Here is a 3,680-nt window from a genome sequence, read left to right as displayed (position 1 = left end):
CTCGGGTATAACTTTAGGGGAAGTTTTGTTGATCTTAGTAGAGCGATAGAGAAGGGTATAAGGGTGTTTTTTCCCCTTGCTGGTCTAGTTTATTGTGGATCGGTAGTGGAAAACGTTATCAAGCGTAGGTATAAAGATAAAAGATTGACTATGGCTGTGGAAAATGCCACATACACATACCGTAGAGGGAATTTCAAGATGCTGACCAGACAGATAAAAGCGACAAACCGAGAGTGTTATTATTACCTGAAGAAACTTGGATTTGCGAGGTGGGGTAGATCACATTTTGATGGAGATCGTTATAACATGATGACAACTAAGATGGCGAATCATGTTTTTGCAACGATGATGGTTTGGAGAGATTCTTCCATTATTGATACTGTAAAGTGTATACATAGAACTATGAGCACATTCTTCAGTGAGCGTAAGGAGGCTTCACGTATGCATTTGAGGGAAGTAACCCCAGCGGTCGAGAGACAGATGACTAAAACTTTGGCTGAAGTGAAGTACATCAGTTTAAGGCAGCTGTTGTCTACAAATGTAGAGGTTATTGGGACCTTTGGGGAGAATCACATAAGCATGTTGGGGTACAGAAAATGTGAATGCGCCGAGTTTGACAAGTTGAAAATACCATGTGGTCACGCAATAGTGGCGGCTAGGAAGATTGAAATGCCAGTGAGTGAGTTGGTATGTAAATGGTTCAAGCTAGTACATGGAGAGAGAACTATGCATGTGTTATAAACCCAGTCATAGACGTGGGGAATGTTGATATTGCACTGTCCAACGTTTTGTATCCACCTTTGGTAGCAGCTAAGGTTGGGCGTCCTTGCGTGCTGAGGTATTTTCTATCTCTGGGAACCTTACAATATTGAGTATTGGAAACAGTAATTCTTAATGGGCGTAATAATGCAGGTAAGGATTTGCGGACACTAGGCATGTGGGAGGTGGTTGTAGCAGCGTTTGATGTTTTATGTAACTCCGGATAATTATATGTAATGAACGATGTTGTCTATGTTTTGTATTGAATCGTTGTTGTTGTAAAACTCTAAAATAGATGCGTATTATTGTGTTTGATCGTGTTGTTATCATTACGAGAGCGTGTAGTAAGACGTATAGTAGCCGAAATTGCTGCATAATTTTGGTGTAAATTTCTTGTGTAAGCCGTTTTGGAATTTGAAGGTAGAGTGTAATGCATTTTTGAATCTGAAGGTAGAGCTATGGAATCCAAGTTTATCAATTAATATTGTGTATAGATGTGAACTACATTACAGTAGTCCACGGTATACTATCCAAGCGAGAATTGTATCGAGGAATGTATGCACAGAACATCTGTAGGTCCAAAGACAGATTATACGTATAGATGATCAAGAAGTGGACATGCACAGGGATCAAGTGGTGGGTGGATATGGTATGGTGGATTAGTAATTAGTATTGGTAAGAAAATAATTATTTGAATATGTAATTAGGTTAAATGAGTGGAGTTATAAAAGGGGAATGAGAGTAATGTTAAAAGTGACTAACAAACGGCGGTGGGTAGGTTTCTTCTTCGAAATGCCTTATAGTTGTAGCTGGAGTTCTTTGGAGCATGCTAGTGTTGGCATGTATGAAGATTATCAAGAAGGTATTCCCGAGCTGTGTTATTGTTGCGAGCGAGTGGTTTTAGAAACTTCTTCGGCTGAAGGATTTGAGGGACGGAGGTTCTACTGCTGCCGTAGGCGAGAGGTGAGACATTGATTCATATTGGCTTTACTTGTAGTATTTTTCTTTTAATATTTGGGTATTGTGCATTCGGAGTTTAGCAAGGTGGTTGTGACAAGCGTAAATGGTGGGATGATGCGATCGAAGAAGAAATACGATACCTAAAGGCGGAGTTTGATATTTTGAAGAAGCAGAACAAGTACTTTATTTCGAGAGGTGATGGCGAGGAAGTTGACCCACCGACAATGTGGCGAGAGGTTGGCGAGTTGACTAGTAAGCTCGAGGAATTGTTGGAACTGGTTAAAATGGGAGGTCATGATTACCAGGAAATTAATGCACGGATTCAGATAGTTGAAGCGGGGCGTAGGAGCTTTGATGAGAAGAAGGTGTTGCTCTTATTCTTGATGGGGACCTTGCTGGTAATGTTGACGATGATTTCTGTTGTAATAAATGGCAAGTAGGTGTAGGACGATGTTTTGTATGAAATTTGCGTTTGTTCTGTAATGTGGAGGTTGGTTTTTATGTGGACATGGCGACAATCGTGTAAGAATATTTTGATGATGAATATGTTGTGTTCGACGCAACGCTTCGTATCTTAGTTTGTTTATGTCCACCAGGAATTGCTGCATAATTTTGCTGTAAATTTATTGTGTAAGGCGATTTGGAATCTGAAGGTAGAGTGTAATGCGTTTTGGAATTTGAAGGTAGAGCTATGGAATCCAAGTTTAGCAATAAATATTTTGTATATATTTGAACTACATTACTGTAGTCCACGGTTCACTATCCAAGCGATAATGGTGTCGAGGAATGTGACCACCGGACATCTGTAGGTGGGAAGACAGAGTAAACTGTATGGACACCGATGCTAGTGTTATTGATCGTTAGGCGTGGATATAGTCTCTTTTAGACCAAATAATATGAATTGTACTATGAGGAACTTTAGTATTTTGAAGACGACGTAGTTGGGTATCCACGGAGTAAATACGATGTGGATGAGGATTTAGAGTCATTTACAAGTGACCATGAAGAGCTAAGTAAGCCAAAAGCAACAGTAATAATCAAGCTTTGATTACTATCCATAGTCTGTATCCACAGGACTTCTCTCCGCAGAGACGGAGAATACTATATGTACACCTATGTGATTTTTATTGAATAATTGGTGTGGCTATGGGCTCTTGGATACGAAATAATATGAAATGTAATATGAGGAGCTTTAGTAGTTCGCAGTGTATAATGATACTGTGGTCATAGTAGTGACCACAAATACTTAAAAGAGTACTAGGTAGCGAAGTAGTTGGGTATCCATGGAACAAACACGTTGTGGATGATGATTTGATGTTAAATTGAACCAACTGAACACAATTGGTTTGATAGGATCCATAATTCAACATTGTCAATAGATGAACGACGAAATACTCCATTGTAAAAAATTGATAATGACAGCAAAGTGGTACTGCAAAGTCTAAAACAAGCAAAATAGATAATAACTGAAGCGGTTTTGAAGAAGTCTTTTACAAGTGACCATGAAGAGCTAACTAAGCGAAAAAGCAACAGTAATATCCAATGAGAACAACACCAGTAATAATCAAGCTTTTGTAGACGCAGAGCTCTCTGGTCAAATCCTTAACTTCATTCTGAGTACGGTCTAACTCAATTTGAAGACAAGACGTTTTGATGTTCAGGGATGCAAAGTCCTTCAGCGTATCTTCGATTTGGTTCTTCATGTCTTCGATTTCCTCGAGCATTCCTTCATCTGTCCATTTGAACAAATGGTAGTTGTCTTAGGATCAGACAACCGTAAGACTCTTTGGACCCGCAATTTGTATGGGATTAAAATGGGTTCGGACGGTACTTTACTTTTTCCGAACGATTAGGACATGCATGGAATAATCTGCCAGGATTTTTTGTTGTTCCAGATGTTTTTATGGAAGTAGATCTACCACATCTGGGTCTGTTCTGAAGAATTTTCCCTCGAAGAGCGA

The sequence above is a fragment of the Eutrema salsugineum genome, unplaced genomic scaffold, assembly GCF_000478725.1.
Source record: "Eutrema salsugineum unplaced genomic scaffold, Eutsalg1_0 scaffold_17, whole genome shotgun sequence".
In the NCBI taxonomy this organism is placed as follows: Eukaryota; Viridiplantae; Streptophyta; class Magnoliopsida; order Brassicales; family Brassicaceae; genus Eutrema; species Eutrema salsugineum.
This window is presented reverse-complemented; position numbering follows the sequence as displayed.